Genomic DNA, 15,312 nt, shown 5'->3' on the forward strand with positions numbered 1-15,312 from the left:
TAGCGTGTGCTTCTGACCAGGGAGGGGCGCTTGGATAGTTAGGTTGTTCAGATGTCGCTCAGAGAAGGTTTCCTTGGGTGCTGAATACTTGCCAGTATCATTTGAATCTAAATGTGGTCAACTATAAACCACAACGTTGGGGGTTAGCAGGGTGATCTGTAGACTCATTTGGGGATGAGGGTGTGTTGCAGTGTCCAAGTTTTCCTAGCCTGTGTAAGGCCCTTTGCTTGATTCCACAGAGACCAAACCAAATCACAGGAAAACTACCTGAGTGCACAAGTCGGCACCTTAGGGCCCTTCAGCTCCATCACCACAGGAGGACATGGTTTCACAGAAGGAGAGAGAAGCAGAGGGTTCAGCTGCCGTGTGGCTGTGCTTTCTTTGTGGACTCTGGCTGAAGGCTGCTGGGCCTCCTTGCTTCTCCCAGCAGACAGCCTCCCAGCCTCGGCCTTGAGGGGCCTGTGCCCGCGCTGCGTGATGAGTCAGCATCCTTCTTGCCCACACTCCCCAGAGAAGGAGGGGAGATAGCTAGAAACTAGGTAATCCAGTCTGGCAGAGAGAGGGGCGGGCAGAGAGAGGGGCGGGCAGAGAGAGGGGCGGGCAGAGAGAGGGGCGTTAGGCTGGAGTAAGAGACTTAGCTATTGAGTGTTTGTATTGCATCAGCGGCTTGGAGGCTTTGGAAACATTCAAGATGCTTCTGGGTCCAGTGTATTATTAATAACACTGAATGAGCAATGCCTCGGTAGCAGCAACTGCGTATGTGGGCTCAGAAGCTCAGGAGAGAGCCTGTGGCTGAAGATTTTGGGGAGTTGAACCAAAGAGAGAGTGATGTGGAATGGAACCCAGGCGACACCACATTCAGCGGCAAAAGGGACCCTTCATGGAGAGCAGAGAGCTCTCACAGGGTAGGGTCTTAGCGAAGAAAAGCACTTCATGTAGGATGGAGAAGCTTCCGGCCGTAATGCGTTATGCGCATGCTCAGTGGCCTACCTAATCCATGTTCCAGCTCTCCAGCTCTTGTCGGTGATGAGCTGGAGCTGGGTGGACGGTGTCTCAGGAACTGCAGGCTCCGCTCCTGCAACCTTTGTAGCCAAGGAGATAGGGTTGTACCTGTGGAGCTATAGGGTGCCGTTCCTCTGACCTCTACTTGGCCGTCCTGGACTCCCTGTGTAGACCAGGCTGGCCTCAAACTCACAGCGATCCGCCTGCCTCTGCCTCCCGAGTGCTGGGATTAAAGACATGCGCCACCACACCCGGTTAGATCTTGTTCTTGTACCTTGTCACTTTCCTACCTTTGGCCTGGCTGGGCTCATGTACAAGTCTGTTTTCAGTTGCTGGATGAATTGTCTGCTCAGTGAATTTCCCTAAAGCCTAACTCACTTACTGCCCCACGGACAGGGTGGCGTGCCAGTGTGCAAGGTGTTTTCTTACCCTGCGAAGGTGCCCAGCATAAAGGAATCTTAGCCAGGGGGAAGTGCGTACTCCTTGGAGAACTGGAGTTATAGAGAAAGCAATGTGAGTTTTCAAATTTTAGTATAATGTTATTTTAAAATGATCTTAATGTTGTTTATGTATGTGTATGGGGTGCCCTCAGCGGCCAGAAGAAGGCCTCAGCTACGGAGGTTGTAAGTGGCTGTGTGGGTGCTGGCATCTGCTGGCCGTCCCTCCATCCCCCTCCTTTTGTGTGTTTGTGCAAGCAAGTGTGCATGGGAGTGCGTGTGCATGCTACTGGGTGCCCATGGAGGTCAGAGGGCACCCGCTTCTCTTCTGGATATCAAGGTAGTGACAAGCGCCTTTACCTTCTTCCTGAGTCGCCTTCTTCACCTTCATGGTTTTACTTGGTCTCAGCCTGCTCCCTGCACCCCACCTGATGCTGCGTCCTTGTCTTTCTGTTCATAGCTCTGTCGGGTTTGCCGTGTCTTCTGTTGTTCAGTTTCCACTTGGTAGCTCTGCGCTTAGGCCACATTTTTGAGTCTCAAGTACAAAGAGTCTGAACCCATTTTGCTTTTGATCAACTAGCCCGGAACTTCCTTTCCTTTGTCATCCTGTCGTCTGTTACCTGTCGGGCCGTCAGTCCTTCATTTATTCTCAGGCTCCCTTCACAAACAGTGCTGTCTGCAGGCTGCACAGTCTGTGTGCTACAGGAGATAGCAAACCTGAAAACCCTTCACAAACAGTGCTGTCTGCAGGCTGCGCAGTCTGTGCTGCAGGAGATAGCAAACCTGAAAACCCTTCACAGACAGTGCTGTCTGCAGGCTGCACAGTCTGTGCTGCAGGAGATAGCAAACCTGAAAACCCTTCACAGACAGTGCTGTCTGCAGGCTGCACAGTCTGTGTGCTGCAGGAGATAGCAAACCTGAAAACCCTCGCTGCCTCTGTGGTCCTGTGGGTCTTGGGAAAGAGCCAGGTAAGTGCAGCTGCAGTGACCCAAGGCCCAGATGTGCGGCCAGGCACGGGAGTGCGCTCTTCTATTCTCAGCACTAGGGAGGCCGAGGCAGGTGGATCTCTGTGAGTTCAAGGCCAGTTTGGTCTACAAAGTGAGTCCAGGACAGCCAGGGTTACATGGTGAGGCGCTGACTCTCATTCTCTCTCTCAAAAAGAAAAAAAAACCTCATGATGGGAGCATAATCCTTTTGTGATGGACTAACAAAAGAGCCAGTAGTTGGTCATCAAAAGAGTTGGGCGTAGCTGGAGGGCAGAAGGGAATCGAGAGGTTGGAGGGCAGATCCTGTTTGGAATTTGAGGTCACAGGTATTCTGGCCTGAAGGACAGGGTGTTCCCCCAGCTTTAAATGGCTAGAGACAAGAGCAGTATATACATTTTAACTCGCTTTACCTAAAAAATTTTCTTTCTGAAGCCATGTGGTGGTGGCACATGTCTTTTTTTTTTCTTTTTCTTTTTCTTTTTTTCCCAGACAGAGTTTCTCTGTGTAGCCTTGGCTGTCCTGAACTCCACTGTAGACCAGGCTGGCCTCAAGCTCACATCGATCCGCCTGCTTCTGCCTCCCGAGTGCTGGGATTAAAGGCGTGTGCCAATACACCTAGCAGCACTAGTGTCCTTTAATGCTGTTTGTGAATTTCACCTTTCTATGTTACTTCCATCCATGATATACACTTCCCAATCTCATTTTTAAAAAAGATTTATTATGCAGTGTTCTGCCTGCAAGTACAGCTGCAGGCCAGCAGAGGGCATCAGATCTCACGATAGATGGTTATGAGCCACCATGTGTGTGCTAGGAATTGAACTCAGGACCTCTCTGGAAGAGCAGTCAGTGCTCTTAACCTCTGAGCCATCTCTTCAGTGGCTCCCCCCCACCCCATCTCATTTCTGAGCCTCAGCCCTTTCCTGACTTGTTCCTGAGTCCTACACTGATGTCTAGTGTGAGCACCTCTGGTAACCCTCGCTTAGCAGCTGAAATAAAGCATCAGCATCCAGACTAGTGGTGCTGTTGTCTTTGTCTCTAGTCAGAAAATTAGGGGCCTGGAGAGATGGCTTGGTTAAGAACACTGACTGTTCTTCCAGAGGACCTGGGTTCAGCTCCCAGCAACTGCATGCCAGCTCACAAGCATCTTTAAGTCCGGTTCCAGGATCCAACACCAGGACTCTCTGGGCACTGCATGGACATGCACAGACATGCATGCAGGCGAAACACCCACACACATAAAACGAATAAACAGAAAAATAGAACCAGGGAGATGACTCAATAAAGTGCTTGCCTTGCAAACATGAGGGCCTGACTTTGAACCCCAGAACCTATGTAAGAAAGCCGGTTGCAGATGCTGGGTATGTGGGTCTGCAGCTAAGAGTGCTGCACCCTGCCATTTCAGAAGACCCAGCACCCATGCCACCATAACCCACCTGCAGGTAGACCTGACGCTCGTGCACATATGTACACAGACCACACACGTACCCTAGTTAAACAATAAAAACCGATCACCCTCGTAACTGCAGCACTGAGGAGGCAGAGAGAGAACCCTGGGCCTCCCGGCATCCAAGAGGCAGAGGCGGGTAGGTCTCTGAGTCTAAGGCCGATCTGGTCGCCATAGGTCCAGGGGAGTCAGGGCTGCATGACGAGGTGCAAAGGATGTTTGAGGCAGACTCACTATAGCCCAGCCTCCTGAATGCCAGGATGGATGGATGGATGGAGTTTAACACACACAACTTGCAAGTATACCTTCCAATGAAAAAGGTACCTGTCAGACAAGAATGTCACAAAGATTGAGTTTGGGTTGTGGCAGAATTGGTGGACTGTCAGGTTCCTATGGTTTTCTTGTCTGGCCGCCTTACTGTCAGGGCTGGGGCCTTCTGACCGCTGACAAGTGGTGACAGTGCTCATGCTTGGTTCACATAGGTTCCTGCAGATCAGGCTCGGCAGCGGAGTGCAGTGTGCGTTTATGTTCTGTGGGATGACGGAAGCAGGTGCACGAAGAGATGGCCAGGAGAGTCAGGAGTCGACTGGACTGTAGACCAAAGGAGAGGAGCACCGAGGGTACAAAACTGAATTAAACTATTATAAAGCAGGACTTAGGGAGAAACTGTCCCATTGTCCAATGATTGAAAGTATCCTTATGTTTTAATAATTTATATTTAATCAAAGAAGGGGCTCATTTTGTGTGTGTGCGTGCGCGTGCGCACATGCGTGTGTTCTTTTGAGATGACCTCACAGTGTCCTGGAATACTATATAGACCAGACTGGCCTTGAATTCACAACAATCTGCTTGTCTGGGATTAGAGGGCTTTGCTCCACCACACTCAGCTGTCCCTCTCTACTTCTTGGTGACACACCTCTTCTACCCTCCTGGCTGAGATCTTGCTGTCACCCAGGAGTTCCCTTTGCCACCGTCCTCTGCTCCCTGGCCCCTGTGATGGTCCTTCTTGGTTTACTTCTTCGTGTCAGTGGGGTGTAGGTGGCAGGACGGCTCAGTTCTCACTGCGGGGAGTGTTCTGACCTCACAGTTTCCCATGGCTGGCCAGGTACAGGGGTGTGTGTCCAGAAATTAATATTCCTGGAGATGCTATGGACATATCGAGGAGTCTGATGTCATTTTGACTGGGTTTTCATGTGGCCTGTTTTTTTTCCTTGACTCTTGTGGCTTTTTGTTTATTGTGGCAGTGTTCTGAGAGGTCATGCTGTTGGCATCTGATGGGCTAATTCAATCAGACTGATAGTCTCAGTTCTGGAAATGTTTGTTTTATTTTATTTATTTATTTATTTTTTACAGATTTCCTTTACCTTTCCTCCCCTTTCTCTTACACAGGAAACACTCTTGCTTCAGTGTTTTGTTTTAGAGGCACTCCCTGGATTTTCTTACTGTTTTCCCCTTAATTTCTATTTACTTGTCCTTTTCTGGGAGATTTCTTTTTTCTTTTTTTTTTTAAGATTTATTTATTTATCATGTACACAGTACTTTGTCTGCATGTATGGGTACCAGATCTTGTTACAGATGATTGTGAATTACGATGTGGTTGCTGGGAATTGAACTTAGGACATTTGGGAACCTCTGAGCCATCTCTCCAGCCCAAGACAGTGCTCTTAATCGGTGAGCCATCTCTCCAGCTCCGTTCTGGGAGATTTCAATAACTTACTCTGAGGCTTTTTTTGTTGTTGAAATTTTAGCTTCTGCTGTCAACTGTTTCTTTCTGAGAGCTGACCCGCTCTCTTCCTCACTGTCTTCTCCTTCGCTGCCCTTCTTGTTTCTGTAATATCCTTTGCTCAGCAGTGTCCTCTTTTCTTATCTCTTCCTGCTTTAATGATAATTGAAGACATTTTCTTCCACCTCTCTTCTCTCTGAGGTCCCTTTCTGCCTGGGTTCTGTGCTTCACACTTCGCTCACTTCTTTGGTGATGCCTTCCTTTCATTTTTAAAGTGAGGTCCTATGAGATGGTTGTTTATATGTGTGTATGTGTTGGTGGGACCTTTCTTTTTACATTTGTGTGTGTCTGTGTGTTTGTGTGTGTGTCTGTGTGAGTGTGTTTGTGTTTGTGTGTGTGTGTGTGTCCTAAGCCACTGTGCCTGGCTGAGGATATATGATATCCATATCTGTATGGATGGATATGGATTTTTTTTTTTGGATATGGATTCTTAATTCCCAAAGATAGAAGCTTTAATCCCAGCACTCAGGAGGCAGAGGCAGGCGGATCACTGTGAGTTTGAGGCCAGCCTGGTCTACAGAGCAAATTCCAGGACAGCCAAGGCTACACAGACAAACTCTGGAAAAACAAAAACAAAAAAATTAACAGGGTCTCTCTGTGTAGCCCTGGCTGTCCTGGACTTGCTTTGTAGACCAGGCTGGCCTCAAACTCACAGCGATCCGCCTATTTAGCTCTTAAGTAACATACCACACAGTTATTTCCTTGAAGACTCACTGCGGAAAGGGTAGGGCGTAGCCTTGTTTGCCTCAGCCGGGAGGGCTGCACAGGGCCTTCTCCAGGGCCCTTTTGGAGCGGCAGTGCCTAGTTCTTTCTGGTTGCTCAGAGGGCTGCCCCCCATTCTTCTGAGGATGACTACTGCTCAGTCTATGCAATCTGTAGACACCTCCAGCTGTTGTTAGGTGGAGCTGGAAACCAGTGAAGGGTGACCTGGGGGAGCAGTGCACCCCACACTTGAGTTTACCTGCTTGTTTCACATACTTCTACCTCCACAAAGGGGGACACTGGCCAGGCGTGCTGTGTGCAGCTGCCGCATCGTGTGCTTAGCATCTGTGTCCTGCAAGCCAAGGGGCCTGTGGTTGATGTCAACACTTACAGGCTCGCTATTCTCTCCATGTTTTCTCCTGCTTCCTGTGTTTTGCTTCTGTTCTAGTCACCTATTTTGTGATGATTCATCCTAAAATTTAATGACTTAAAAAATTCACTTATTTAATCATTTTCTTTCTCAGTTCTGGTGGTTTGGGGGCTCATTAGCTAAGTTGTGTCACATGGGGCCTCTCAGGTGGCTGTGATCAGACAGTGGCCGAGGGCATAGCCCACTCAGAGGCGTCCTAACTCACACATCTGATGGTTCAGCTGGGGTCTTAAGTTGGGATTGTCAGCTGGAACGTTCATATATTCTTAGGATGGGGCCTGCTGTGTCCTCATTGCATGGTAGCTAGGAATGTTCTCATTCCAAGAGTGGACGTGGCAAGACAGCAGGTGAAAGGGGTCACCCGGCTGATCTCGGGAGTCACGTAGCACCCCCTCTATTGTGTTCGCCTGGCTGAGAGTCAAAAGGCGCATGAAGAGGGGGAACAGGAGCCTCCTCAAAGAGAGGGGACTCAGTGTCATGTGAGGAACACAAGATGCTACATATACGCAGCCATATACGGAAGACAGTGTCACAGTCCAGTCCACGTCACATCCCTCCCACATGCAGACAGCATCCAATTCCTTCCCAAGGCCAGGGTCTGACTATGGCGTTAGTCTAAGGTCCAGGGTCCTACTCCAGCTTCAGACAAGGGTCCCTCTGCGGTGTGTCTGTCAGGTAAAACTCTACTTCCTGCGAGTTCTCTACGGCTCTGGCTTCCGCTTTTAGGACTTATTTGTGATGTAAGTCTATGCATGTGCGTGTGTGTGTGTGTGTGTGTGTGTGTGTGTGTGTGCGCGCGCGCAGAGTGGTGCCGCGGCATCCGTGCGGGGGTCAGAGGCCAACCCTGTCATCCCTCATCTCTCCACCTTGCTTGAGACGGTCTCTTCCCAGTATGGTGGCTGAGTGGCCCACGGGCGCTTCTGGAGGGTCTCTGCCTCCCGTTTTCACGTGGGATCTGGGGGTCTCAACCTAGGTGGTCAGGCAAGCGCCCTACTTCCCGTCTCCCAGGCCAGCCTCTGGGGTTTCAGCTTCCTCCTGTGAGTCACTTCTACTGTGGTTGTCGGTGATTAGTTATCCTCCTTTGGTTCTTAGCTACAGAAGTCAGCAAGTCCAAAGTTCGCTGTTGTCTCTGTCCTTTTTCTGTTCCTTTCAGTTCAAGCTTGTTAGTTACGAACAAATAATAAAAGTGGCTTGCACATGTTATAGCTCAGCTGTAACCCAGTCTGTAATAGTTAAGGCGCACTTAGGCATTTCTCTGTGGTACCCTTCTCTAGTTTGGATTGGAGTTGTCCTTAAAAATGTTTTCTTAAACAGGTAAGATAGCATCTTATGTAGTTCAGGCTGGCTTTTGTTACATGTCAGGCTAGCCTTGAACTCATGGGCCTTCCACCTCTTTGAAAGTACTAGCAAGCACCACTGTGCCAGGCTTTGTGGCCTGGATTTTCTGTTTAGGCATGCAAGTGATCCCACAGATTTTAGATTTAGATCCTGTTTTCTGAAAATGCCCTGAATTTTATGTGTGCCCACAGGTCATTTCCTGATTGTATCACCATCAATCCTCTAAATTGACTTTACAAGGGGAAATAACTATTTAGAACTTATATAATATTTTATTTTAACTCATCCTTTGGTTTTCTTCGAGACAGGGTTTCCCTGTGTATCTTTGGCTGTCCTGGACTCACATTGTAGACCAGGCTGGCCTCAAACTCACAGCAATCCACCTGCCTCTGCCTCCCTAAGTACTGGGATTAAAGGCGTGTGCCACCACCGCCCGGCTTTAACTCTTTCTTTACCTCTTGGATGTCATCACAGTGAGACTCATGCAGTAATTTTAACATTGTATCTTGAAATTTCTTTGGATTGTTGAGGTTTTTTCTAAACAGGGTTTCTCTGTATAGCTTTGGCTGTCCTGGATTCACTTTGTAGATCAGGCTGACCTCAAACTCATGGCTATCTGCCTGCCTCTGCCTTCCTAGTGCTGGGATTAAAGGTGTGTGCCACCATGCCCAGCCTGGATTGTTGAGTTTGTATGTTTCTATATTCCACCCTATTGCAGGGGACAATAATTTTCACTATTATGTCATAATGTTATGCATGTAACAATAATTGCCTCTGAGTGTATAACTGTAGCTTTAATTTTTTTTTTGACTTACTAACATTATGTCTATGAGTGTTTTGCCAGCATGTACATGTACGTGTCATGTGCGTGCCTGGTGCCTGTGCATCCCCTGGCGTTGTGAGCCGCTGTGCTGGTGCTGAGAGCTGAACCCTGGTCCTCTGCAAGAGTGACAAGTGCTCCCAGCCTCTGAGCTGTTGCTGCACTTCCTTTATCTCCTTAGCCTTCGACAATGCAGCCCTTTAAACACTCACTACAGTTTCCACCCGTGATAATTCTGGAATAAATTACTCCAGACATTGGAGGTTTAAAATATTAACAATTTATTATATCAAATGGCTCTGGGGATTACAGAGGGGGTGTGTGTGGCAGGCGCTTGTTCAGAGTCTCAGGTGAATCCAGTTAGAGCGTGTCTGGAGCTGGTGTCATCGTGCACACTCACACCGCGGGATACTGACCACCTGCTAACCGCTGACCACCTGCGTGAGGCTTGTTCTCCTGTAGTGTGGTAGCGAAGTTCCAGAAAGACACGGCGATGTGGGGTCCCGTGGTACACACCTGTAATTCCAGGTCTTGGGAGGATGAGGCCGGAGGATCAGGGGGAGCTCAAGGACGGTCTTGGCTGCATATTGAATCTGAGTCTACGGGAGACCCTACGTTAAAATTGACAACAATGAGCCGGGTGTGGTGGCGCACGCCTTTAATCCCAGCGCTTGGGATGCAGAGGCAGGTGGATCTCTCAGTTCGAGGCCAGCCTGGTCTACACAGCGAGTTCCAGGACAGCCAGAGCTGTTACACAGAGAAACCCTGTTTTGAAAAACAAAACAAAACAAAAAAAATAAAACAAGAAGCAAGGGGGAAGGGCACGCACGGAGTCTTGATGGCTCAGTTTTAGGAAGCCGCACACTGTGACTTCTGTTGTAGTCTGCAGGGGAAGGATGTCACAAGGATCCGCTCAGGAGCGAGGGGGTTGGAATGTACCCACTCAGTGGGAGGGAAGGTGCTCTGCAGAGCTGTGAGTTGGCTCAGCACTCAGGCTCTTGGGGTGCAAGTGTTAGGATCTGAATCAGGATCTTCAGAACAGGTGCAAAACTGGGCACATCTGTAATCCTGGTGCTAATGGGGAACGGGAGGCGGGGACAGAGCCTGAACACTCGAATCCTTTGTCAGTTTGTTAGTGGTTTATCAAAAATGTTCATTTTGCCATATTGGTATTCATTAGAAAGTTTATGTTAATTAAACTTGAGATATACATTTAAAATATGACAGCCTGGTCAGAGGAAACACTATAACATATTCACTTAAATATAACAGCCTGGTCAGAGGAAACACTATGATGGGGCCAGTTTGGGCCTCTGATAACTACCCTCTTAAGTGGAGACCCACATTTCAGGCTACAGGAGCCAGGAAAAGAAAACCCTTTTTGTCAAAGAGTGCCCAGTATCTCCCTCTGTAGTGCCGCTCCACACCAGGACAGTCCCAGCTGTGCAGAACCGAGTAGCCCAAGTGCCTACAACTTGGAGCTGTGCCTTGCATTGAGCAAGAGGACCGAAGAAGAGGGAACTCTGGAAGTTAAGAGTAGGGAAACACAGAACAGGAAGGAGCTGGAGAGGGGACCTCGGTTAACCACAGAGATGTGCGAGCAAAGAGCAGATTAACGTTAGCACAGCAATCAGTGCCTTCAAGAGGCTGAGTTAGGACATAAACCGCAACCTGGGTTCCAGACCACGAGAGGGGAGCGTGGGGAGCAGATTGGAGCAGCTTAGGCAAAGGGCTTGGCACTGAAACCACAGCAAAATAGACGGTGAACTTGAATCTCATTGCTAGGTGGCTTCCCCTAGGGAATGGGGATAAATATCTGATCATCTGAGCCAACACACCAACAACCAGCCGAGGAAACCATTCCACCCAAGCTTGGCAAGCATGGGTGACTAAAAGGCAGCTGCGTTTCCAAGAAGCACCTCAGCATGGTGGCAGCTCAAAAAGTCTGTTCTCCTCCTCCTCCTTCATCTCTCTCTCTCTCTCTCTCTCTCTCTCTCTCTCTCTCTCTCTCTCTCTCTCTCCCCCCCCCCCCATGTGAAAGTCAGAGAATGTGGGAGTCAAAAATTTTTTTAAACATGTGGGTCCTGCATATCACATCACACTCAGGTCATCAGGACTGGCAACAAGCACCTATACCCACTGAGCCACATAGCCTACTCAAAATGCAGCTTTCTGACCAACTTGTAAGCATCTTTGCTGGAGTCTTCTCTCTCCAACAATTGTTCACTATGATTTATAGCTTTAGTGAGAGACGTCATGAGCCTTGAAATATGCAGGAGCTCCTGAACTTTCCCTTCTCAGCCTTTCATGTTTCATTCACTTGCGGAGTCTTATGAGCTTCTGTCTTCTCTCCAGGAGAGTATTTTAGTTTGGAGCTCACAATACCAAAACAAACAAACAAAACCAGCAAAAACAAAACAAAAAAACATTTTCCAGAAAACGTGATGGTTCTGAGACTCTCTCACTATAGTTTTCAAAATGTTCAGGATGTAATTCAAATCACTCTATATAAAAAGAATCTGGAAGATTGTTCTAATTCTCAAGAAAAAGGCAATTAACAGAAATCACCTGTGAAATGACTCAGTTACTAGAATTATTCAACAAAACTAAAGCAGCCATTAAAACTGTTCTGTGAGGTGGAATAAATGGATCAGTGCTCTCAGCAGAACAATGAAACTGAATGGATCAGTGCTTTCAGCAGAAGTGAAGTAAATGGATCAGTGCTCTCACAGAACGATGAAACTGAATGCAGAATTTAAAACCGGAGAAAACAATGTCTGAAGTAAAATCTCACCAGGATGACTCAGGAGTGAAATGGAGATGACAGGAGTCAACAATGAAACAAAAAATTTCAAGCTAGTGGAAATAGGGGAGATAAATGAAAAAGTAGTGAACTGTGGCTCTGAGGTCCATGGGACAGACTAAAACATCTGATAACCACATCACTGAAGTCCCTGAAGAGACGAGAACAAAGCTGAACAAGTAATGATAGAAAGTCCCCAAATTTAGCAATACACAAATGCTCAGATTTTTAAAAGTAACTTAACATGCCTGAGTTCTGGTCTTTTACCTCACCTGTTTTCTATTCTTTCTGATTTTCTGCCTCACTGCCTGCATTAGAGTTATGTAAGTATGTTAGTATCACTTTTTAAAAATTATGTATTACTATGTATACAGTGCTCTGCCTGCATGTACACTTGCAGACCAGAAGAGGGCATCTGATCACATTATAGATGGTTGTGAGCCACCATGTCGTTGCTGGGATTGAACTCAGGACCTCTGGAAGAGCAGCCAGTGCTCTTAACCTCTGAGCCATCTCTCCAACCCTTAGTATCACCTCTTAAACTTTTCTAGCCTGTTGTTTTTCAGGGAATGCTCTGGGACTTATGACAGACCTTCCACAGTCTCCTTAGAGTTAATGGTTTTATTACTTGAAGCAAATGGGAAAAGCTTTGCCACCATGTAGCTCCCTTCCTCTTCTTTTATTCTTACCTTATGTTTATGAGTGCTCTGCGTGCATGCATGTCTGCACACCATGTGTGTGGCTGGTGCCAAGGAGGCCAGAAGAGGGCATTGGATCCCTTGGCATTGGGGCTAAAATGGCTGTGAGCTGCCACGTGGTGCTGGGAGTCGTTCAAACCTGGGTCCTCTGGGAGAGCATCCGCTGCCCCTAACCACTGAGCCATCTCTTCAGGCACCTTTTCTCTATACTAGTCATACATGGAAAAACTCCACTAGGCCGTGTGCTGAATTTTCCTTTCAACTGCTGGTGCAAACTTTAAATGCTGGGGGGGGGGGGGAGAGTGGGAGGAGGGGAGGAGAGAGGGAGAGGGAGAGAGAGCGCGCGAGCCCAGATGCTTCTGCTGGTCTTTGTCCGTGCGGTTGTGCTACCTTTGGTATCTGTCACTCCTTCAGCCTCAGGAAAGTTCCTTTCACACTTATGAAACAGGCGTGATGGCAAAAACTCTCACTTCCTTCTCATGTAGGAGTGTCCTGGGCCTGGCGCGATGATGCACGCCTGTCTCCTCAGCACTCTTGAGGCAGAGGCAGGAGGATAGCAAGTCTGAGGGCAGCTGAGCCACAGAGCGAGGGAAGGAGGGGGCGAGGCAAAGTATGTGTGACTTGAATAATTTTTCTTCTGGAAATAGAGTTCTGAGTTCTCAGTTTTTCCCCACTTAAGGCAAGATTGGCGTTTACTAAGGTAATGTTTGATATAGATTGGCATACGGCTCTTTAATGCTCTGAGATGTCACTCCGTTGCCCTTTGCCTTCTTCATCCCCAGAACGAAGTCCGCAGTCATCCAGACAGTTGTACCGTACCCTATATGCCATGTCTCTTCTATATGTAACTGAGAGGGATTTTTCTTTCTTTTCTTTTTCTCTGCTATTATTTATTTATTTACTTATTTTTGGTTCTTAAGACAGAGTTTCTCTGGGTAGCCTTAGCTGTCCTGGAACTTGCTCTGTAGACTGGGTTCTGGCCTTAACCCACAGAGATCTGCCTGCCTCTGCCTCCCAAGTGCTGGGATTAAAGGTGTGCGCCACCATCACCCAGCATGAGATTTATTTTCCTAATCTTTGATTTCAATACTATACTTGTTTCCTGGGTATGGCTCTATTAAGTTTACCTGTTGGGGTTTATACCCCACACACACACAGCCACACCCACCAGTGCATAAATGTAAGAAACAGAGTTGAAAAAGTTAAGCAAAAAAAGTTAACCAAATAAAACTGAAGTGATCACATTAATTTTAGGCAAATTAGCATTACAGGAATGGAAACATGACAGAAAAGAAAAGGCAGATCCACAAAAGTCCTAGCAATTCTAGGCGCATATGCATCTGCAAAGAAAAACTGGAAACACACAAAGGAAAAAAAAATCCCCTATACAAATACAAAGAAGGACAGGCAGACCCACAAGTGCGTTTGGAAACTGTACTGCCGTCCCTGCTGTGGGGACTGGTAGACAGAGGTCCACACGGGTGGAGCAGGTCTGAGCAATGCTGGGAAGCTTGGTCTAGTTAGTACTGTAGAACATGCCACTCAAAACTACCAGGCCATGCAGTTTACAACGACATATGGAAAAAGCACCAACATTAGTCATATCCTGAGCCATCGTGCTTAGCAGATTATAAGTAACTGAGGTAATAACCATGTCTCACTGTAACGGGGTAGAACTGGAAATGAGCAGCAGAAAGCTATCTGAGGAGTCTTCAAGATACTTGGAAATTAAGCAATACCTCTCTGTTCCAAGGCTAAGGAAGAAGCCTAGTTGGAAACCAGAAACATTTAAATGAAGGGAAATGAAAAACATCTCTAGATTTGTCTTAGGCTACAGCCAAAGCCTCGTGTAGTCACTAGCTGCTAGATGCTGTAAGGGAGAACTGGTGTTGGTGGGGAGCGCTTTCTATCACCACAGGGAGCTGGTTTCATGCACCAGTGTGACAACATGAGCACTAAGTTGGGAAGAGATGCGCACAACTGACTCACACGAGTTGGTATAGGCTGGCTCCAGGACACCACTGCTTGCTGGAAAATTATAGATGAAATAGTTCCATTAGAAAGCATCAAAACAAAGCAAAACAAAAAACAAAAAAAGAAAGCATGAAAACAAGTTGGGCATGGTGGTGCATGCCTTTAATCCCAGCAGTCAGGAGGCAGAGGCAGGTAGGTTGCTGTGAGTTCAAGGCCAGCCTGGTCTGTAAAGTGAGTCTAGGACAGCCAAGGCTACACAGAGAAACCCTGTCTCAAAAACCAACCAACCGAACAAACAAAAAAAGCATGAAAACTTACATAATATCTAACATCTCACCTTTAGAAAGGGAAAAAAAGGAAATTAAGGGTAAAGTAGATTGAAACCAAAGAGAAGGAAAGAAAGTGAAGAAATGAATGACACTGGGAACAGAAACAATAAGGAAAAATAGAAAACCCAAGAGCTGGCTTTTGGAAAGATGACAAAATTGATAAATGTCCTGTCAAGACCATGGAGAAATAATTAATATAAAAATGTAAAAGTGGTCATTACTGTAGATGCTACTCCATAGTAAAAGGCCAATAAACTTATTCATAATAAGCTATTATGAGCAATTTTATGCTCACACATTTGACAGCTTGGATGAAGTGGCTTGTATTGAAAGATGATACTGAAAAAAGTATAATTTGTAAAGTCCAATATCTAATAAAGAAATGGAGCCATGGCTATAAGCTTTCTAACAAGGAAAACCCAAGGCACAGATGGCATTGTTACCAAATATTAAGGAAAGAATATCTGTAGTGAAAGTTTTGGTTTCTTTAAAAACTTACTTATGTTCTGTAAGCAAGTTTTTGTTTTAATCCGAAGTATGAGATATGGGACTGCCTTAGTTGATCC

This window comes from Acomys minous, assembly GCF_964271855.1.
Source record: "Acomys minous genome assembly, chromosome: 16".
In the NCBI taxonomy this organism is placed as follows: Eukaryota; Metazoa; Chordata; class Mammalia; order Rodentia; family Muridae; genus Acomys; species Acomys minous.